Source organism: Mesocricetus auratus, unplaced genomic scaffold (genome assembly GCF_017639785.1).
Source record: "Mesocricetus auratus isolate SY011 unplaced genomic scaffold, BCM_Maur_2.0 Super-Scaffold_100023, whole genome shotgun sequence".
In the NCBI taxonomy this organism is placed as follows: Eukaryota; Metazoa; Chordata; class Mammalia; order Rodentia; family Cricetidae; genus Mesocricetus; species Mesocricetus auratus.
The window spans coordinates 803,406-826,829 of NW_024429204.1; the positions used below are offsets into that span (position 1 = coordinate 803,406).

General features: G+C 43.0%; 1 protein-coding gene and 1 long non-coding RNA gene across 4 annotated transcripts in view; one reads left to right on the forward strand and one right to left on the reverse strand.

Moving 5' to 3' along the window:
• Positions 1–23,424, forward strand: part of Cpq (carboxypeptidase Q) — a 400,249-nt gene that overhangs the window by 308,041 nt on the left and 68,784 nt on the right. The window lies entirely within an intron of this gene.
• On the reverse strand, positions 5,518–22,786 carry LOC121133633. The gene is made up of 3 exons (XR_005870558.1): positions 22,471–22,786; positions 21,964–22,140; positions 5,518–9,243 (listed from the first exon to the last, which is right to left on the reverse strand). It is a non-coding gene; the product is annotated as an uncharacterized LOC121133633 (long non-coding RNA).

The following is a 23,424-nucleotide window of genomic DNA, read 5'->3' on the forward strand; positions in this document are numbered from 1 at the left end:
GATTAGGATTTATACAAGGAAGCGCCCTTGCCACTATCACCGAAGACCTCTCACAGTTCTACTGGACTCATCTTCCCCCCCAAACCCGATGGAGTACCAACGTATCAAAATGATGTCCCAGAGACCCCCACTCCTTGCATCCCTGATAATCTGAGACCAGGAAAGTTGAACACATTGGGCTTATGCCAGCTGCTAGGAACTAGACCACCCACTGTGGAGGGTTCCACGGTGTCTTGGTGAAAGGGTGCCAAGAAAGATCTAATTTGGTTTTGGGCTAGGTTAAGGGGTTGGCAAGGCTCCAGAGGTGTTCTTTTAAACTGTGTGCTACCAGAAAGTAGAGACAATCACACTACTGGGTTTCTTGATAGTTTGTAGCTTGGTAAGAACAGGTCCCATGGAGACTTACACTGGAATTGGTAAAGAAGCAAAGTGATGGGAGAAGTCCTTCTGTGTATATGTTGTCCTATTGGTTGATAAATAAAGCACTGTTGGCCAATAGGGAAGCAAGATAGGTGGGACTACAGGTTGAGGAGGATTCTGGGAAATGTAGTCAAGAGTAGAGTCGCCATGTGATCCCAGGAGAGGACGTGTAGGGTAGCATCCTCGGTAAGATAAGGCCTTATGAAAATATATATTAGTGATTATGGGTTAATAATTAAGTCAAAGCTAGCCATTAAGAAACCATAGTGAACGGTCAACAGCTTCACAATATAGTGTCTCGTGTGTTATTTGGGGACTGAGACAGCGGCAGGAAGGACCCAGGCAGCTGGCGGGAAAGAATGTATGTCACAACTGAATATCTTGATAGTTTGTAGCTTGGGGAGAACAGGTCCCATGGAGACTTATCCTGGAATTGGTAAAGAAGCAATGGTCAGTCATATTACTCAGGAAGGGAGTGTTTGGTATTTGGAGGTTTGCACAGTGGCCTTGTTTTTTTTTTCCCAAGCGTAAATGGCATTATAAGGTATATTGTTTTGACCCAATGGGTCACAGAAAGCAAAGGGACCTAGTCTGATGCTGGTATTACAGGAGATCACTTAGAAGTCCAGCAGGACTTCTTTATCAACACCTTTATCTTCCTGGAGATATCAGGCCACTTTCTCAAGTGTGAGCAGCTGTTATTGTTATGTCTCACCCCCTCTTCCTCTTTCCTCCCATCTTCATCCTCCTTCTTCTCCTCCTCTTCCTCCTCCTATCAACTGTCTTTGTAACATAAAATCGGTTGTAGAATAGAATGATATTTTCATGGAACATATTTCATATTCTTCATATAAGGGCTACATTTTTAAGCTAATCTTCAGCATTTTTTTATTTGTCCTCAACTGGCCTGATCTCAATTGCATGTCCTTAACATTTAGAAATGTATGTGTTTGGAATATTTAGGGACTTGGGAACAGTAAGAATAAAAAGAGTCTTTATTCTAGGAACATTGAATCAGTGAGGAAACTATAAGGAAGAGCAAAAGTAATGAGATGTTCGCCAAGGTGTGTGTGTGTGTGTGTGTGTGTGTGTGTGTGTGTGTGAGAGAGAGAGAGAGAGAGAGAGAGAGAGAAAGGGGGAGGAGAGACTTCTTAGTTCCTATAGAGAAGCTGTAATTATCCCAGAAACTTCTAAGCACCAGCAAAGTACACGATTTCTATCATTTAATCATTTGCTTATGCCTTATGTATTTTGGGGCTTTGTACCAATTGAACTTGTTTACACCTCAGTACTAAAATCATGGACTGCTAAAATCATGGTAAGTGGCACGTAATATTCCAGGAGGCTTCCCTTGCTTTACAACTATGGAAAAGAAATATCTGCCATGTAAATTATAGCAAGAAACTATGTGCCACAGAGTTTTAATACCCAGTTCCTCCAACTGCTGTCAGCTGTGGTTACCCTCAGAGCCCAGAAGGTTTAAAGTCCTTTAAGTATTCGCTTTCATACAAATATAGTATTGAGCTAGGGTGGTTTTTGGGGGGGTGTCATTCTTTTCCAAAAGGTCATCTGCAGAGCTACCCGGTGGAGACCCTTCCTCAGAGGTGTAGGAAAGGCCAGGTTATGTCATAGACAACAGTGAAGGCTTGAGCTCGGTGTCTGTCACTGTGTTATTACTTTTGTTGTTACTCTGAAAAGATATTGAACAAAATTTCAAAAATGAAGGTTTATTTTTGCTGCAACACAATTTGAGGGGACAAAGTCCGCTGTGGCCTGAAAGAGATGGAAACAAAACTGTGAGGTCATTGGTCGCATTGTGTCTACCAGCATCAGGAAGCAGAGAGTTAAATTCATTTTTGTTTTTATTCAGCCTTATAACCCAGTCCTGGTATGGTGATGCTAACATTCAAGGGTGTGCCTTTCTTCCTCAGCTAAACCTCTCTAGAGACACCCTTACAGACATTCCCAGAGGCCTGTCTCTTAGATGACTCCAAGTCCAGCCACAATGACAAAGAATATTAATCATAGCAATCACCGGGGGAGGAAGGACAGGAAGCCCACATTCTTTATATTTATCATTCTTCATAAGGTCCAGACCTCTATGGAGAACCACCACCACCCCTTGACTCCTGCTTTCCATCTAGAGTTTGTCATCACTAATAGCCACAGTCTCTGAACCACTGGGAGTCATAATGGAGATGCCCACTAGGTGTTCACCGTAGAGTTCCCTGCAGTCAGAGGCATCACAAAGCAGAGCTGAGAATGTCCTTGACAAGCTCCTCCCCTGTCAAGGTTAAGCACAAATTCCTTGCTTTTTTTTGTTTTGTTTTCTACTTGGAGAATAAGTGTTACAAGAACAAAATTCTTCTGTGATCACTCTTATAAAACACTTTTGTGTTTGACTCTCCAAGGACTAAGAATTGGACACGTCGTTCTCCGCTCATTTCTCAAGTGTCAAGAGAGAACCGAGTTTAAAGGCTCCAATTCCCTTGCAAGTTGCAATGTCTAGCTAGATGGATTAGCATTCAACGCAGTGTTGGGGATATCTCAGACGATTTGCAGGTTTGCAAATTGTCCAGACTCATAATGAAATCTCAGACGAAGGAAATCACTGAACACATCATGGCATGACCTTTTCCCTTGAAGGTCAAACAGCCTGGGCCAATTCACTCATCCGCTGCCTTGACCCCATACATTTGAGTTAGCTAGTTCCTGGATAGGTCACAGACATACACCAACTTGGTGTGTCCTGGCCTCTGGTCTTAAAGTTGGTGCTCAGTGGAGCCTCACGTCCTACTCTGTGAGCACAATCAGTACCTTGACCTGGTGTCACTCACTACTGCTGCCCGTCTCTTGCTCTCCACACAGTCTCCGAGCTTGGGGAAGGATCAAACGTTCTCCCGTCTATTCCCATGCTTCCTCTCAGTTACAAGAGGATGAGTATCCTTCTCCTTATCCTGTGCTGTACTGTGGGTTCTGCCCTTCACAGCCTCGTACGTGTCAATCTGGCAACTATTTCTCTCCTACGTATTCAGTTTTATTTTGATTAAAGTGTTCCTTCAAAAAAATTTCAAGACTTTCATATTAACATTAGATACACACTTTCCCTTGACTAAATTCTCATTCCTCTTTTCTTTTCAGCAAAGTCTTTCCTCCTCTCCCTCATCCCTCTTCACCCCAACCCTACTCTCCCTCATCCATCGTCACCCTCATCCCTCCTCTCCCTCATCCCTCCTTTCCCTCATCCCTCCTCTCCCTCATCCCTTCTCTCCCTCATCCCTCCTCTCCCTCATTCATCCTCACCCTCATCCCTTCTCTCCCAGTAGCCTGGATTCCCCTTGAAACTCTAGGTGCTCAAAAATTTTGAATTTTGACCTTCTCTCTAGATAATGATGTCTGGTCCTGATACTCAGTGCTGGGCAGAAGCAGGACTCTCACAGTCAGCTTCAAGATCATGGTTCTCTACGGTGTTCTATGTTGCTAAAATAGAAGGTTCGGTAGGCTAGATAGGTTTAGGGCATTTTCAGCACAGGGAATTTTCTATTCACATTGGGTTGACTGAGACATAACCCCCCCATCATAATGGAAGAGACATATCCACTTCTTTAGAAGTTTCTCTTTCTGAGTTTTGCACCTCTTTCTTCAACTCTTTTTAGATTCCTCTCCTTATACTCTACCACTGTCTAAGCCAGGGTTTCTATTGCTGTGTAGAGACACCATAAACACAGCAACTCTTATAAAGGAAAGCATGTAATTGAGGTGGCAGCTTACAGTTAGGAGGTTCAGTCTATTATCATCATGGCAGGGAGCATGGCGGCATGCAGGCAGACATGGTGCTGGAGAAACAGCTGAGAGTCCTACATCTTACAGGTCACATAGGATGTCAAGTGAGACACTTGGTGGTATCCTGAGCATAGGAAACCTCAAAGCCCACCTCCACAGAGACACACTCCCTCCAACAAGGTCACACCCACTCTGACAAAGGCACGCCTCCTTATAGTGCCACTCCTACCAAAATTACATTCAAATTACTACACCCACTAAGGGTTTATAGATATCACCTTTGAACTCTCCTTCATTTTCTATTTCTGGATGTATCTAGAGAGTCTCAACTTTGTATCTCTGGGTGGTATATACAAACTACTGACCACTTGGATGTCCTAAAAATACTTCAATTCAGTATGGGTTTTTTTGGGGTTTTTTTTGTTTGTTTGTTTGTTTTTTGTCTTACCTTACTCCAACCCACACCTAAGCAGAACTAATCATCATCCTGGTGACCCAGACTTGAAAGTATGGCACTGATTTAGACTGCTTCCCCTCACTCAACTTCTCCATTCAATAAATCCCTACAACATGCCGATTCTGCCCCGCATACGTGGACTCGGCTCGGCTCGGCTCCACTCATCATGCTGTTGCCTTCAGAAATCACTCTGAACTTATCCTCACTGCATTGCTTCTGGTTATCCTAAAATGTGGCTTCCCATTGCTTTCAAGGCAAGTTCATAAGCGTGGCGTATGCTGCCCTTCAAAACCTGACACTACCAGATCCTCAGATTGATGGCTAGATCACTACTAGTTTTCCACCTGGACTTCACTTTTGCCATAGTGTCTCATGCTATGAATCTTTATTTTAAGCGTGTGAGTGCTTTATACGTGTGCCATGCATATCCGTGGCCAGAATAGGGTATTAAATCCCCTAGTCCTGGAGTTACAGATGGTTGTGAGATACCACGAGGGTGCCAGGAGTCAACCTTGGGTTCTCTGAAGAGGAAGCCAGTGGCCTTTAACCATGGAGCCATCTCCCCAGCCCCATAATAGAGGTTTCTTCAAGACACCAATTTATTTCACAGTTCTTCATCATTCTGTATGGCCTGGAGAGTGATCTCTGGTATCCATATTTTGATTATGAATGAGTGAGTTTATCATGTATATAACCACCCAAGCCAAAGCAAAATAACTAATATGAAGGGAGGGATGTGTATATGTGTGAATAGATAGATGATAGATGAATGTATGTATGTTGAGGGTGACCCTGCATGGACACCCCTTGGGGGAGGGGGTGAGAAGATGGAGCACCAATGACTCAGGCACTGGGAGTCAGTGAGCAGCAGAGCGTGCTGCAGACTCGTTTATTAAGGAAGTTAGGATTGCCTTTATACCCCCTCCCAAAGTCCCATTGGCTCAGGCTGCTGACTCTACTGTGTTGTCCTTTTCTCATTGGTATCTCCTGTCAAGTGTCTCTTCCTCGGCAGTCTCTGGGTGTAGAGGCCGGTTTGTCTCAGGAAGGAAACACCTGCCATGCATGCTTGCGCAGGCTGGTCTGGGCACTGGGCAGAGCGACTACAGCTTGAGTAGGCTGGCCAGCAGTTTCATCGATGGATGGATGGATGGATGGATGGATGGATGGATGGATGGATGGATGGAGATAGATATAGAAAGATAGGCAGTCATACAGACAACAAATAAACATTAAATCAGGTATTCAAAACATCCAGTAGAAGTGGGCTAGGGACTCCCTGTTATGGCATTCAGCTGAAATTCCTGATTGGGAGATTCCTGAGCTGAACCATGTACCTTAGGTGAGCCTTCTGAGTAAAAGAACAAATACAGCAAAGATAACACCATCGCCCTGTGGGCTCATGACATCCAGAAGGAACCAGCCTGGATAGTTGAGGCAATCAACTGAAGCTCCCAGTTTGAGCTTTCTGTTTGTGGATGAGCTTGCCATGGCTGAACCTCTGGGTTCTGTTTTACTCTTGCATCATGATGCAAACAATAACGGCATCAATAGAAAATAGTTTACCTTGTAGCCATTCTCAAGGGCACTATGGTTTCACTCTGGCTATTTAGCTGCTCTCTCTTTGTCACAGAGTTGGTGGAGGGGTGCTAGATCATCCCTAGACAAGGGACCTTTGAGACAAGCAGGTTTAGGTCTGGAATGGGAGGAGGGACTCCAGCTTCCAGAGCCAGCTTCTCAGACAGTTTACCAATATAATGTGCATTACACTCATCTCTTCTGACCCCTCTACTTCTATCATTCTTCTCTCCGGCCCTTGCAGCTAACTTCTAATTATATTTATATTCTCAGCTGAACACGTCTTAATACATTCACGTCTCTTAGGATTACTAACACTAATTCTTGCTGTTGTTTCTGTTAGTGTATTTCCTTTTAGTATTTCCGATCCCCCGCTCTGTTCCTTCTTAGCAGTCCTACAACAGCATTAATCATACGATGTTGTGACTGGCTGCTCCCCTTCATATTTTACTATTCTCACATTGCTTTTCTAGTTTGTAAAGACATTTGAGTTCTTAATTTCTGTTTAAAATAACAACAAAACTGCTCTGCGATTTTCAAATGAAATGATAGTGGTGGTGGGGATAGTGGTGACGATAATGGTTGTGATAATAACATAATTCACTGGAATGTGTGCAAGGATCTTTCTAAATATTTTGTTATAATCTTATTGCTAATCTCATTTAATGTGAGAATAGACTAATGCTGTGAGAGGTAAGGTCCCTGACCAATGGCTTATGAGTGCTAGAGCCAGAATGTACATGGAATGGTACTCCAGAGACCAAAAACAAAAAAGAAAATATTTTTGTGTCCTGACACTAACTTTAGCCCCATTATTTTGTGAGAGACAGCCTGGAATAATAATTCCCAATATTCATAAGCTTACTTCTGTTCTCTTGGAATTCTGTCTTTGAATAAAACACAGTTGTCCCAACAACTATAAAAGGAAATAAAATACAGACATATTTAAACAGCTAGGCAAATATTTTAGATGCTAAAACACACAGATGCAGTGAAAGGTAAAAAGAGAGAGAGTATAACAAGCTGTTTGAGGAACACCTATGAAATTAGTTTGGAGTAGGCATTGTTTGACCCGTGCCTGAGCAGTAAGCAGCTGAGTATGTGTAGGTGAAAGATACATCAGGAACCCAGGGGTAGTTGTAGGGATAGCAGCATTCTCTATCATGCCAAAGGATAAAACAAGAGTAAGAGCCTTTGGCTAATCTTATTGCCCACTCATGATTCCAGCTCATAGTTCCTACTTTGTAAGGGTCTGTGGGTTATAAAAATAAGACATCAGAAACTTCAAGCTGACATAGGCTTCCCTCCCAAAATTCAGTACCTTCCATCTGAACTGGAATACTCAGCCCACACTCCTGTGAGCAATGAGTTGAGTCTTGGACAACGACTTACCAACATAGGAAAGAGTTGTGATATTGTGGAGCTTTCTATCTTTACACAGTATGATTCTTGCTTCCAAGACTACTAAATTATTAGTAGTCTTTTCTCAAACTACAGAGCTGGGTCACTTCTACCCAGAAATCAGCTATGTAAATTTTACCCTGCTTATCAGAAGATAGCAATCACTTGCTAAATCTATCCATTTATTAATTTTGAATAAAGTAGACATATATTGAACAGGTACACTTACTAAAGGAAAGTGAGTAATGACCATAAGTAACCTGAAGTTAGTAATGACCAACTCTAACATGTGCATGGACATGTCAACTTCGGAATCTATTATCTTGGAAATATGCAGATAATAGTTTTTTAAATACCTGTGCTATTCTTGATGTTTTACATATAAAATAACTTAAAATTATATATTTGATTCAAATAAATGGGACAAAACTACACAATGTAAACAATACTGGAAGTTGGAATAAATGGCCCTATGTCTTTTGGCTTACAATAAACTTTTAGTTTGTGGTCATGTCACATTCTAATGGAAATCAGCCTGTTGTTGTGCTCTTGGAGGAGATGTGGTGTAATGAGCAGTTATCCAAGTACTCAGACTGTCCCATCTAACTGGCCTTGTGGGATCTTCAAGGCCTTAGAGCTCTGAAGTTCTCCACTGACCTCTCTGCATCTGATCACCCATAAAATATGGATGTTTGCCACATTTCCAGACCCAGGTCTGGGAATAGTATGCCCTGCCCAAATTCCATTGGCCAGAACATATCTATGCAAGGCAAGCAGGATATTCTGTCTTCCTGTCTAGCCAAGAGAAAAGAAAAAAAATTGGTGAGTATATAACATTGCCTTTGTCAAAGCCTTTACTCCATTCAGTAGCCTACTTACTCTGAGTGTTCTGAAGGTTCAAAGGCTTTTTGTTTTCAGATGTTAAACAGATTCGTATTAGGTTGGTAGAGACAGCCGAGGTTTCAGAAATAACACAGTCTTCCCAACTTTGCCCACTCTTTCCTTGGTCAGCACTTCCTGCAGCTGTCCAATTAAAAATCTCTTAAAATGTGCCCACCACATGTCTCTAAGAAATATGTATTCTGGATCTTGCTTCCCCTACATAGGAAACCAACTTCTAGGCAGTTTCTCCTCAGAGTTCCCTTATAAACATCTACCAGAGAAGTCATAAAATACACTTCCACATGGTAATGTAGATTTCAAAGAATTAAAGGATATAGAGCAAATATTGGGAAATTACGGAGTGAACTTGTATTTCTGCTGTTTACTTCTATAGTCTCTGATATCTGGTAATTCTGTACCCATGCCAGGAAAACAGATACTTTAGTGATTCTATAACAAGATGCACAGCAGTAAAAGTGTATTGTTCCTTCATAGGCGTAGTAAACTCAAGCATTGTTGCTGTTGTCATGGAGATTAAAACATAGAAATGTATGCTAGAAGTGAGAATCCAACAGAAACATAAGCTCTAGGAGAGGAAGTCTTCTTCACTGATGGAACCTCTAGTGTCTTGAGTAGAATCTGCAAATGCTAGCTGGGGTCCTCAGGTATTAATAGTGAGATGAGTAGAGATCATTCAGCATGCTGTGAATCATCCAGCTTTGAAGCTGTAAGAAAAGAAACATTCATCATGGGGATTTGATGAAAAAGGATGAAGACCATCAGAATGTTAGAGGGCTACAGAGAACAAAGGAATAGTCAAACACACAAGATGAGACAAACCATGTGTGCAGTGTGGTAGGAAAGGGGGCTTGGCTCAAACCAAAGTAATCAGATGGTCGAAGGAGAGCCAAGCGTGGATAATAAGCTTAGAAACACCATCTAGGTGTGTGTCCTGGTTCTTCCATTTATGCAGCATCTGAATAAGCCACCTCCCTTTGCCTGGTTTTAGATATATAATTTGAAAATACACACACACACACACACACATATATATATATGCATATATATATAGTACATGAATGGAATAAAATAAGAAAGGCATTTAGGTTATTAAAGAGTTACTTAAAAGATGGCATTAGTACTGTTATTATTGGTAACCACCATGTTGTTGCTGGCCTTTGATTCTAGTAGTTTTCATATAATGAGAAAATAGTCTACAGAATGACTCTAAGCTATATGCACAGAAAGAAATTGGTGAAAAATGGAAGCTACTGGGCGATTGTTTAACTGAGTGATTTCTAAATAGGAGAAGTGAGAAAATGACCTTAAGATTATGAATAAATATTAGAAACCATTGACAGTTAAGTATCTGTGATTAATTTAAATATTTATGGGAGGATTTATTTATTCATTGAGGTCAACAAAGGAATTTGATTAGAATAATACTCTACCACACTTGTTAAGGAATGCAACAAGGAACATTATTGCTGTTAATGATTCTTGGCATATATAACTTTCCTCATCTTTGGAAAATCCAATGAGCATTGACTTAAACTTCATTTCAACTATACTCTCAAATTAAAGTCATTGTTTCTGGGTATCTCTGAAATTATAGAATATAATTTGGTGGTTGAAATGTGAAGGAGATGACTCAAGAGGCAGAGGTAGAGATTGCATATTCATAGAGATAGGTCTGCAGGTGATGGCATTGTCTGAGAACAAAGGGGAGCAATATGTTACACAGATAGTTAACTGTGTAGTAAACATTAACCATATGCAGGACTCTTACAGCTCCCTTATTCTGCATCCAAAGCAGACATAACCAATTGATCACATATTCTTTCAAATTGAGTCTTGATTGGAGCATTAAGCCTTTGTGAATTTAGAGAGCTCTGCCTATGCTACGAATACCAACAGATCAGTATTGTTACAGGCGCAATGAAACCTCCGCCCTATCTTGGAGTAAAGGGTAGATTTACAAAGTTTCAGACAAAAAAAAATTACCCTTGTTTCTAATGACATCAATATGCAAGTGAGGATTATTAATAAACCAATAGTAAATAAATGTAGGTGTCAGGTGGAAATCTGTTTTAACCTCTCTTCTCACACACCGTTTTCCTTGATCATTTGGCCCTTTTTTATTTCATTATTTATTCATCTGACTGGTGAAATCACTCCCCCCCCCACTCTTATGTGGCGCATGCTAGAGAGACAAATAATCAAGCATGTAATTTGGATTTGGCTTCTCCTGAAAAGCATGTAGTATACCATAGTTAGAGAGGCACAACCGGTCAAACCATGTCCCCCTTAAAAGTGATGTGATCTCTTGTGCTTTTTTCTTTGTTTTAAAAATGAGAATATACTTAAGACGAAAGAAAAAGTGAAAGGGGTATGCCTCCTCCTGGAGTTGCAAATCTATTTCTGGTTTCAAAGAAAGTTACAGTGGGGGAGCTTTGCCAGAGAGCTCAATTCTATAGAAGATAAGATACTAATATGAAAATATCTAATTAATAAATTCTCTCTGTCTAACTGTTCTGTCTGGGTTAATCTTCCCTTCTTCAGAAACATGGAGAATGGGGAAGAGATTCTGTGAGGTTAAAGGGGTGAGAACCAAAGAGACTTCTATTCAACGGGATGTTGTGCACAGTTCTATGTTTACTCACCACATTACTAGGGTGAGCATCTCTGTGGTGAGTGTCCTTCACTGACCTCACTTCCAGGGCAACTTCAAGGACTCATATTTCAGTATTTTAATAAGAAACATGCTTTAGGGATGCCAAAGGCCTAAATTTGGGTATTAGTTCATTATTGGGAGTTTCTTATCTTTTTATCCTACACAATGAGATTTTTAAAAACTTCTCCAAAAAGTCACTGAGAGAAGTTAGCCCGTTGGGCCACAAAGAGCAACCAGCACCATGCCTAGATGTTGCAAGAGTGACGGATATCATGTGTTCTTATAACTGGTAATGTCTGACCGTGTCAGATTCCTGTCGCCACTGTAGTAAACCACCACAAACCTGATGGCAGCTTTTAATAACACAATTTTTTTCTTTCACAGTTCTAGAGGACAAAAGTCCTTGCCTTTATTTTCTTTGCCATTGCAGTAGTCATTGTACACTGTCTGTGGTCATACGCTTTATTTTCATGCAATTGGCAGTGCAGTTGGTTCCTCTTATTTTCATTGTCACAGACACATGACTAGCACATTCCACTGTGACATTAAAGTGGTCACAGGAAGAGTCTTTCAGCCATGTCACACACCTTATGAAACCTCCACTAAGTGCCACCCTTTGCCATTGCCCGAATATTATGTGGCCTATGACTGCTATCTTTATAACTGAAACTGTTAATTCTTGTTAGACTTTCATACTTGGGTACTATGTTTACATCATTTCTACTCTTTTCTATCTCCTAACTCCTCCCATGTTCCTTCACTCCTTCCCAAATTCATAGCTGCTTTATACATACATACTACATACATACACACACACACACACACACACTGACCAACCACACCATTTAGTGTTGCTTGTATGTGCATGTGTGTAGTGCTGACCTCTTGGAATTGTATAACCCAAGAAAACTTCCCTTTTCCACAGCCTTTGATTGCCTATAGCTCCTTATACAGGGACATGGACCTTGTGAACTTCCCCCATTCACTTTGGCATGTCAACTGGTGGAGCCATTATGTAGGTCTCGTTTAGGCAGCCATATTGTTGATATTGAATGGGAGCAACGTCCCGATCATGCCTAGATGAGACCATTCAGCAGCAGACTTCCCAGTTCCCTGGCTCTTACAACCTTCCTACCCCACCCCCTCATCTGCAGTGTTCATTGAACTTTAAATGTGGGGGTTAGATTGTAAATATACCAATTGTACTTGAGCACCCCACATATATTTATTTTCTGCATTTTGGCCAATTGTAGATCTCTGTAATAGATCCTATCTGCTTCAAAAAAGGAAACTTGTTTGATGAGGGTACACTATTAACTACACTTATCTGTGGGTACTAGGATAAGTATATTGAATATAATTAGAAACTATATTGCTTTAGGAAAACTGAAGTAGTATGTTCTCATCTAAGGCATACAACCTCTCTGGCCATGGACAGTTAGCTATATTTTCCATTCCTGGTATGAATTCCCTCCTATTGAATGAGTCTTAAGTCCAGTCAGATAGCTGTTGGTTGTACCCAAGATAAAAGTGCCATATTGCTCTGCTGGTGATATCTTGTCAGGCAGATCACTTGTGGTTTGTAAGTTTTACAGCTGGGTAGGACTATTGATTGTTTTTCTCCTTTGGGATCCTGCATTACCACTTTCTGATACTATGATAGCCAAGTCCCTAGGGAGGAGGCTCTCCAGGTCAGTTCCAGCTCAGTTCCTTCAAGTCCTGTGTCTGAAGTGTGTGGTGTCTTTAACAATAGTTCTCACCTTCAAGCTCTGGGAGGCAACCAAATATAACATCAATGTCCTGTATTGTTTGAGTTGAGGAGTGTGTGTTGGGCCCATATGAACAACTCAAAGCTAGGTTCCCTTACCTTAGCACTGGGTTGTTTCTAGACAGTCTGAGGCTGGTGTTGGGAACATACTCACTCCATTTAAACTGCATCTAAAATATATTTGTAAGTGAGCATTTACCATATATATCCCTGTGGCTGTGGTCCCTTCCTCTGGTCTGTTATATTTTTACTATTACATAGCCAGAGAAAGGCTTTGAATCCTTCCAGGTCCCTTTCAAAAGAACCACCATGACGAAATTGACATTATAATAATTCTGTGTCCAAAATCCTTAGTAATAGCTTCAAAGTTCCCTTTGCCAAATAAGGATAAAGTAGCAGTCATGGACTCAGGGGTTACAGGCTGTGGGGACTGTTACTGAACCTACTGGAATGACCAAAAAGACTTTTGAATACTGTCAAAATAATCTCCATGTTGACGTAATGCACAATGGTAGTATCGATTCTGAGGGCATGAGGCCTTGAGAAGCTAATAAAAAAAACCATCTATGGGTTCTCCATATCACCCATCTAGTCTTCCCCCTCTATCCCATCTGTAATTGCTCAGACAGAGGAAATAAGTGAGTAGGGCAGAGTACTTTCTAGCTCTGCAAACTGATGGCAGGTGCATTTGCCACGTGAGATCTCACAATTTCCCTGGATGTGCCCCCAAAACCTTTCCCTAAAATAAGGACTCAAGGTCTTATAATTTTCTGAAGCACTAACGTGGATGAGCACTAACATTGTATGTTAGCCATGGGTGTCTCTCATTGTCTGCCAGGTAGCTGATAGGATCCAGGACACAGTGCAGAACATGCCTGGGAGACATCCCACCAGAGGGGAGTAAGTTCTCCTTTTGGCAGAGGTCAGAACTAAGGCATTGTCTTTAGCATTTCCAGTCATTACTCAAGTACCTTTCATGGCCAAGATGGCTATAGGAGAGGGCTTAAATCAGATAGCATCTTACAAAGAATGTTAAGGACCATGGGATATAAATAGAGTTGATCTCTCTGAAAGTCGGTCCACAGTCTTCACTTTCTTAGGGGTATTTGTGATATCAGTCATGTGTTAAAGAGTAGCTATTGCATGCCTCACACAACACAATAGCTCAGTATGTGGATGTCTTCTAAGTAACCGTGATACCAGTTTCCCCTCTGTTTCTGTTTGGGAAGATCACTGAGAACCTCTGAACTCTGAGGGTTTTGTTGTTGTTGTTTTGTCTTGTTTTTGTTTCATTTATTTCCAAAGTCAAGGAGGAGGGCTAACAACACTCTCTCAACGTGGCTTCTTAGGATTCACAATGTGATCATGAGCCAAAATGTTATGGTTTCATTGCTCGTGTCCCAAATTTGACACTAGAATTTCCCTCTGCCCTGCACACTGGTGGCCATGAGCTGACTGGTTCAGAAATGTGTGACTCTCAGCTCAATTGTGACTGCCGCTGAGGATGTTTTGAGGTTAGGATTGCAACTTGGCTGGCAATTTTATGACAAGGTGTCAATGAGCAAAACCTCAGACCAGTGTCATGACACATAAAGCATCGCTCAGCAAACTTTCATCAGCAAGTGAACTTTCAGAGTTTGTGACTATTTGGCAAACTTGAATGTGTTCTAGGTCTATACTCTGAGGATTCTGAATGGCATCTTGTACAAGATATCCATGAAGACCACCTTGAAGGTTCTAGGCAGAGTGTTCTGCCACTCAGCAAGCTCATTTCAGGACCTGAGGATTCCTCGGTGTACCTGGCCGGGCACGGGATTCTTGAGAGCTTTAGTGAAGGTCTCCATTCCTGAAAGTGAAGCCTGTGGAGTTAACTGGAGTCCATGCTGCTGACACAGTCACAGGGGTGTCCCTAATATAGTTCCATGAGGCCACGTATAATGAATGAATACCTTCAATTTTACTAATGAGAGCCCTTTCCTAAAAGGGCTCACTGGCTAAATAGCAGTACTGATTTCATCAACAAAAATGCAATCTGACTTTGAGTGTGTTGATTGGAGAAACATCACTTGTATGTTGAGATACAGGTCACAGCAACCCACAGCAGGCAGTTAGAGAGCTTCCTGGCTCTGTACTCTTGATTAGGGTCTCGGCAACGCCAGGTTATTACCTTAGCGAGGGACACATAGTATTACATTTTACTGCTGAAATTTTGGTGTTTTCCTAGTTGCAGCAAGATATGCATCATGTGAAATCTACGACTTCAGACATTTTAAGTGTAACGTTGCGGCACTGTGTGCATTGGTATTGTTGTCCACCACCACCATGTAAAAGTGTCTTTGATTTTTCCCATAGTGACATTCTGAATACCATACCCAGGAAACAGTGAAAAATCATGGCTTTCCATTTCCTTGTTTATCTAGCCCACCATTATTTTTTCTTTTCTTTGTGAATCTGTATGGTCTCCCTGCTTATCGAGGTGGAATCACCAAACACTTGTCCTTTTCCCTTAACAATAATGGTAGCAGGTGATGGAGTTTCAAAACTGAAGGCTGAGTAGCATCCTGTTGTGTATCAGGGGATTCTTGTTGTCTGTTCCTCAGTTCATAGGCGTTTCTGCCATTTCCGCCTTTGGGCTGCTATAAACGGCACTTGCATAAACAGTGGCATAGTTATATAAAGTGTAATATTCTCAGTAGGCTATGGGCATAAAAGTTGGGAGTTTTTTTCTAGAAACCTAAGGAACTAGGGCCAGAAGTGGTGGCACATGCCTGTCATGCTAGCAACTTGAGAGGCTGTAGCAGTACAGTTCCTGTGTGTTCGAGGCTAGGATTAGGATCCTGTATGAATCTGTCTTACTAGGATCCTGCCTCTTTAAAAAATATATATATAAACAAGCTAAGGAACTAGGCAGCTAATATAAACAGGTGCTGCCTGACCCTTCGGTCCTAGTGCAGCTTAATAAAGGGCTTGAGGCTTCCTTTGTACCTTCCTATGGGTGAAAAAAATGGCTTTTAAAGAAGATTTAGAAGGAACCCACGTGAAAGCCATAATTTGATGTCATAAAGCTGAATTTATATTTCATCTCCAAACTACGTATTGAAAATACCATTCATAATTCCCTTATATAGTGCTTTTATCCCTTATATGATGAGTTCCCACCGCTATTTTGGTGCCTCTGCTTGGATTCCAAGATGCAGTCACAGACAACAGTGTATTGTGTCCCTTACTTCCTCATTGCCGAATGCTGAAATGTACCCCTGGTCTTCCTCACTGTCAGAAGGACAGAAGACTTTCCTCTGCAAGGCCATCCCCATGAGAAGTGTCTGCCCTGACAGCTTGTGGCGGCAACAAAAGAAATGCGTGGGTGACATTGACGGAGACTGGAGGGCTTGAGTTCTGTACTCAGTGGCAAGTTTATTTCTTCGATTTATACGTGTGAGCCCATGTGATTGTAAAATTGGGGAGATCTGAGACCCAGGCCCTATGCTCACTGGGGAGCCATCAGAAAGCCCCTACCCTGTCCTTGACATACTGGGAAATAAGCAGAATTCCCAAGTGATTGATTAATTCCTAGGTTCTGACCATTTCTCTCCTATGGTTGGACTGCAAAGAGTTAGAAAAGTTGGTCTTCTGGTTCAATATACACATGACATTGGCACCTACCATGTGCCAAGGGCTAAAAAAATACCTTGCTACTATAATTTGAATGTGAAATATCCTCCATGAGCGTGTGTATTTGAACACTGGGTCCCCTGCTCGTGGTTCCGTTTTGAGATGTTGTAGAACTTTGGGGATACAGAACCTAGCTGGTAGGTGTAGGTCACTAGGGACAGGTCTTGGGTTATACGGCCCTGCTTTACTGCTGGTCTAAACTCTGCTTCCTGGTCAGTGCCATGGGAGAATGGAGTGAAACAGAGGCTGGCAGGATGCAATTGCAGTGGTCTAGATAGCAGACCGATGGAACTTGGGCTAGGAAGTGGTAACGGATGAAAGTGGCCGTGTTTGTGGTTTACTTCGAATGCTGAGCCGATAGGGTTTCTTGACAAGTTGGAAAAATTGTCAGCGACTCCAGATGGGCCCATGTGACCACGAACTGAGACAGCAGAAGCAACATCAATGTTGCTGTTTCAAGTCCAAGTTGACTCTTGTTGTCAAGTGAATTTCTCCCATGTATCACTCACGGTTCACTGTTAGTAAGCATATTAAACTTTTACTCCTGGTTGGAGGGTTTTACTTCCACTGGAAGGGTTTCTCCGTGAGGAAGCTGAAGCACAGAGGGTCAACACTGGTCAAGGATACACAGCCATGGAGTGGGAGAAAGGAATCCCCTACTTTCTGAGGCCATCCAACGCCTCCCACTGGCATTATAAACGTAAGAGCTCGGGAGTCCCCAGATTAAGAACTGCAATTTTGGAAGGCTTGAAGGAATTCTTTTTTTTTTTTTAATCTGTGAAATAACTGGAGAGATGAATGAGAATCAAGTAGCCACTTTCTTCTCACAAGGCTGTTTTTAAAATAAAACATGGGCTTTCTTTCCAGATGCTGACATCTGTGATTATTGTGCTCTTATTGGCACGCTTTCCGAAGTGTGATTTCAGTCATTACCTGTGTATCCTCACAGGCTGCCAAGTCCTATCCTGAATAGAAGGATGGAGTTGGGGACAGATGGTGAGGAGACACTGGAGCGTGCCCATTTGTAAAGCATGAATACAAACTATTTTGGTGTTACTCGGGTCACCTGGGCCGCAGGTTTGCTTCCTGCCCCAAGCAGCACTCAATTCAACGGGATAAAAAGGGTGTTGTGGGGCCTGAGAATAGATTTTAGCAGCTAAGAGCATCAGCTGCTCTTGCAGAGGACCTGACCTTGGTTCCCAACAACCACGTGGGGGTGGGCCACAGCCACCTGTATTCTGGCTCCAAGAGATCTATTGGCTTCTTCTGGCCTCCACCAATAATACTGCACTCACGCAGGCAATACACACGTATACGCATGATTTACAAATATGTCTAAAAGAGAAGTTTGTGTTAACTTTTTTCTCTTTTGATCGCTGTAACAAACACCCGAGAAACAATTTAAAAGGCTTGTCTTGGCCTCGTAGTTTCAAAGGTTTCATCCAGTGACCACCTGGCTCCATTTTTTTGTGGCACACAATAAGCTAGACCACCATAGCAGTGAATGTGTAGCAGGGCAAAGTTATTCGCTCTATGGAATCTGGGTGGACAGGTGAATAAAGGAGGGGGCCATTGCCCCCCCCAAGTGGACTACTTCCTCCAACAAGGCCCTCAATACCAGGTCCCTCCCCTTTCCCTCCCCTCCTCCCATGCCCTCCCACCAACCCTTCCAATATATTCCCTTCATTTCCCCATGGAGGGGAGGCCTTCCATGGGGGTGTCCACAGTCTGTCATTTCATCCAGGGCAGGGCCTAGACCCTCCCACAAGAGTCCAGGGTGAGAGTGCACCTCTCATTGTTGGATGGGAGTCCAAAGTCCATTTGTATGCCAAGGATAAATACTGATCTACTACCCAAGGCCCCACAGATTGCCTAGGCTTCCTCACTGACACCCACATTCAGGGGGTCTTGATCAATCCCATGCTGGATTCCCAGGCATCAGTCTGTGATTCAAGAGCTAACCCTTGTCAGGTCAGCTGTTTCTGGGGGTTAAACCAGCCCAGTCTTAATCCCTTTGGTATCAGTCCTCCCTCTCTGTTACTGGCTTTCTTGAGTTCAGCTCAGTGTTTAGCTGTGGGAGTCTGCCTCTTCTTCCGCTGAATGAAGGTTCTGTTTCCCAGATTCTCTGGCCATGGGATTGTAGGCTGGCACTCCCCAGATCTATGTCTAAAATCCATATATGAGAGAGCACATGCCATGTTTCTCTTTTTGTGACTGGGTTACCTCGCTCAGGATGGTTTCTTCTAGTGTCATCCATTTGCCTGCAAATCTCAGGATTCCATTGTTTTTTTCTGCTGAATAGTACTCCATTGTGTAAATGTACCACATTTTCTCTATCAGGCCGCCAGCCCGCTTCTCCTCCTGTCTTCGAGGGCCCTGACCTTAACTCACTTGTCCCCCCACTGCGTTTTATCCGTGTCCTGACCACGATGCATTTCACTGTGCTCTCAGAAGCTTTCACCCTTCGTGCCTTTCCATTCCAAGTCTTGGTGATGTCTCCCCTTTGGTCTGTGCCGTAAAAATCTCATTTCACGTGTATCTCAGGCAAAAAGCCCTCCAAACTCACTATGATCCTCTTTGTGCTCCTCAGACCCCAGCCTTTCTCTCTGTCATTGCTTCCAGACAGCAGAATGTCCCTTACAGTTGTCACGGTTACCTTCTCCAGCATTGCTCAATGCTCCATCTTCTTCCCTGTCAAAGGGAAGGCAGGATTCCCCTCCTTCTTCCAGTAGAAACACAAGGTCTACAGAAGCTAGCTCCATGAAAGGCCTCCTCTCTTCCTACCGCTTCCTCTGTGACTCAGTCCGTGTTACAAACAAATGTTTTTTATTTTATATCCTAAAAAGATCTTTAAAATCTTGATACACCCAGATGTTACACATTAATTGCCCACTCTGTGATGTTTTGGTTTATGTAAAACAGTTGTGCAATGTTCCGATCAAGGCGAACCTATCTGTCTCCTCTTTTCTTTCCCATTGCCTTTTCCTCTTTAATTCTCTAGACCTTGCTTTTCCTGTGCTACATATAAGTATGATTATGGCCCTCCTGCTTTAGTGATCATTATAAAATGCCATCCCTCCAAGGGGAAGCACAGCATATTCCCTAAAAACAGTCTGAGCACGTAATCTATCTTTTCACCTTAAATCGATGTTTCACTCCATACAGTGGGTGTGATGAGGAAGTACTGTGTATATGTCAATAAAGCACTGTTGGCCAATAGGGAAGCAAAATAGGTGGGACTAGGAGTCCAGGAGGACTCTGGGTAGGAGAAACACATCATCATGTAGCCCGCCAGAGACGTAAGATGTCCGTCCGGTAAGAGAAATACTTAGATGGGTTAAATACTTAAGTCAGAGCTAGCCAGTAAGAAACAAACCAGGCCAACAGCTTCATAATTAATACAGCGTCTTGTGTGTTATTTGGGGACTACAACGCAGCAGAGCCCAGGAGACTGGTGGGGAAAAACCAAAGCGGCTGGCAAGGAAAAGGCTTCTATCTACAGTGGGTGTAACAAAGTTCTTTCATAGAAAAAGGTCAGTGTAGAGGTCCTTTTCAATCCCGTTAAATCATCATTTAACTTCCCTTGTCTTTCTTGGTCAATCCTGTGAAATATGTAATCAGTGCTTTGGGCATCTATGACAGACCACCTTCTGTTATGACATGTACACCCTGCCTTTGTGGTCTTACCCCACACACACAATATGCTTTCCATGCCTCTCACTTCCCTCTCCCTTCCTCATCCTTCTGGATTACTCTCCCCAAGAAGGGGTATTCTTTGAAGTTTCTTCTCCATGCAGTCCAGTCGAAGACATACTTCTGTGAGGCCATGTTGTTGCACTGTCCTTTTCTGTAACTCTCCCTTTTGTTCTATTTTATTTTATTTTTTGATTTTACAAGACAGAGTTTCTCTGTATTGTTTTGGAGGCTGTCCTGGAGCTCACTCTTGTAGACCAGGCTGGCCTCGAACTCACAGAGATCCGCCTGCCTCTGCCTCCCGGGATTAAAGGCGTGAGCCACTAACACCCGGCCTATTTTATTTTATTTTATTAAGATAAACTTGGTACACAGTAAAGCACTAGGTTTGATAACATCTGAAAGTCATGTACGCCGTGCAAACAACATCCATTTCTAACACCGCAGCCATCATCCTCACTCCATTCCAGTTAATTCCAACTTCTCCCAAAGACCACGCTGTTCTGAATGGTGTTGCCAAGGGACTTCCTTTGCCTGAATTTGGACTTACTTGGTGTCCAGCAGATCACCACGCATGGTGCGGGGTTGCATTTCTTCGGCATGGCTGCCCTTCAGTATTCACTTGTGGTATTAGATGTATTGGGATTTTATTTCTTTTTGACTGTCGAACACTGGTGTGTAATATCCACAAACTAAAAGTTTGTGCATCCGTTTTGCCATTGGGTATATATTTAACCTCTTCTTCAGTTTCTGGAGTCTACTCACAAAGCTGTGCGTATACTGATACAAGTAGTTTGTTTATGGTCGTGTGCTTTATTTTCTTCTTGGGAAATATCTATGACGAAGTATTGAGTAATATTAAGCTACACAGGGTTGGGATGTCATATGATATTTTATTAGGGAGTAGTCACTTACATGAGAAGCTGAAAACCTAAGGTCAGCGCTCTGCTGCTCTCCGAGAACCAACCGGAACCCCAAGAGAGAGCGTGTCTCTTTCCCTTCAGCTCCTATCTCCTGTACCTTCTGCATACCTGTAACCATGCCCAAACAGGTGTGGTCAGCAGTACAGGTACCTAACATCTCTCCCTATAAGCAGGGACTTTATAAAAACTGACAAGCCGTTTTACAAAGTGACTTTCCCCCATTGCTTCCCCTCCTCCCCACCAGCAACCCGTGAGGGTCCCACTGGCTCCACGTCCACCTCTAGTGTTTGGCGCCCTCTCTGGGCTTCCTTTCACGCTGATGGTAATATCCCCGTACTCATTCCCATCCCCCACCCCTCCGTTTGAGCTTCGGAGGGGATGCAGTTGTTCTCCATCACTATACGCACCCGCAGACTGCCACACAGCTGATTCCCTGTAAATCCAAACTCAATAAAACCGAGCCTAGGAAAGGGCTGAGGAACTCTGGAGATGGCTGAGCGTTCCAAGGAAATCGATCTGATCCGATTCACGGGCAGTGTGTTATAATACTGCGGCATGAGTGCGGGCCTCCTGCGGCCATTTATTACAGTCTTCAGGAAGGCTTTTTAATCAGATGCATAGCAGCAAGTGATACAAATTATTGGATTTCTTTTCCGACATAAGAAATTGCTGTTTGCAGTCCTTTGAAGCTGGGCAAATGAGCCATTGATCTTACCTGTGGAATACTGTAGGGCATGCTTGTCCTGTCTCAACGTCCAATAGTCCATGACTGGAGCCAGCCTATACACTCATACTGGTCTCATCTTCATTCTCCGAGGGTACTTTATCCCCTCCATGTCTTTCCCCATACCCTGAGGAGATTCTTACTCAGACTGCTCTCACATTTTCTCTCCTACAAGAGAAACCAAGAAACTTTCTCAGCAGTTAACTGTGCGGTAGCTGTTCTCCCATATAAATGTCGGATCATTAAGCTTCCCCCGGTGGGAAGATGGCCACAGCCCGTCTCCCACGGCTTCGACAGTCATCCTAGTGCAGGAGAGCTCCCTAAGCTTGCAAGTGTCCCACAGATGCCCATGGCCTCATCCCAGACAGACAGCTGCCTCCCAGGCTCTCTTTTGATGTCCCTTGCTCAAAATGAGCCACTTTGCTTTTAACCCAGTGTCTCTGCCTTCTACGTCATCCTGGAATAACGCATGTCTCCAGGACACGTCTCATCACTCACCAGTCAGAAAATGGGTAGAGGCCATTCAGGAACATATGCAGGAGCCTGTGGGAGTGCGGAAGCCTCTGGATGAATAACAGGGCACTGCCTCATGTCGGCAATGCTGGCTGTGCGTGTTCCAGCGTAGACAGAGAAACAGCTGGCTTGAGTTCGGCAAGCGTCTTGCACAAGAAGAGAATAGAGGGCCATGGTACAGATTTTCCTTTTTCTCCTAGTTCCTCACATGCTTATAACACACATGATTCTTAATTGTCCCCTCATATACTCTGGTTGAATGCAGCAGATGTTTTCCAGGAAGGCAACCGGAAAGCAATCTTCTCTTTCAATCTCTCTCTCTCTCTCTCTCTCTCTCTCTCTCTCTCTCTCTCTCTCTCTCTCTCTCTCTCTCTCTCTCTCTCTCTCCCTTCCCTTCTGTTCTGGGCAGAATCCATGAGCCACAGCTTCAGCCAGACATACCATCAACAAGTCAGACCCCTCTTGCTCTACAGGGCACCGTACCATCAAGCCATGATGCTCGATAAAAGTTAGATGTCTTCCTTGCACTTCCCACATGTGACATTTCCAACTTAAGTCAGCTTTCTGGAGACATAATCTCATCGTAGTTTGAAAAGTATCTGTACTACTCTTAGCAGCCCTGTGGTGAAAGTTCTGAGTTAGAGACTCCTAAAAATCAAACTCTGCAAAAGCCTAAATGGAGTAACCAGAGGAACCCTCTGTGTCTAGAAAGGTAACACTGAATGTGGAGCTGAGCCGGTCTAGGTGGGAAAACCCAGCAAGAAATGTCAATAACCAAGGCGATTAGGTAGGAGTACAGGCAGAGGAGACAGATGAACTAGTGATGTCAAGGGAGAAACGGGTAGTTTTCAATTATCAAATTACCAGCCTCTTGCTTCTGATGTAATCCAGGTGTTTCCATAGAAGATGGAAGAACCTGCAGATCTAGGGTAGGGGTAA